The following is a 383-nucleotide window of genomic DNA, read 5'->3' as shown; positions in this document are numbered from 1 at the left end:
CTCAACGGGCACGCGAATCACCGGGACTCTCCGGCCCACGCCGTGGAACCTTCCTCCTAACCTTCCAGGATGTCTGTGGAGCCAGGACGGTCCCCAACACACCCAGCCTGAGCCCCACCCCCACTACCTGGAAGGTTCTGGGGCACTTTCAGGCCACACCCTGGCTGTGTGGCCAACGGGGGCCACAGTGACATGGTCAGCTGGGCCCTGACCTCACAGCCCCTCGCAGGTGCCTCTGCTGTGGGAAGGGGCTCATCGTCAAGCCCACCCCGGACACGGCCACCCTGCCCAGGAGATGGCCCTGGCCGTATGGCCTCTCCGCACACCAGTGTCCTGCTCTAGGGATAAGCGGGGTTCATGGAAGAGAGAAGGGAAGGTTATGA

Source organism: Crocuta crocuta, unplaced genomic scaffold, assembly GCF_008692635.1.
Source record: "Crocuta crocuta isolate KB4526 unplaced genomic scaffold, BGI_CrCroc_1.0 scaffold89, whole genome shotgun sequence".
Classification (NCBI taxonomy): Eukaryota; Metazoa; Chordata; class Mammalia; order Carnivora; family Hyaenidae; genus Crocuta; species Crocuta crocuta.
The sequence above is the reverse complement of the archived record's forward strand: the minus strand, read 5'-3'. Positions refer to the sequence as shown.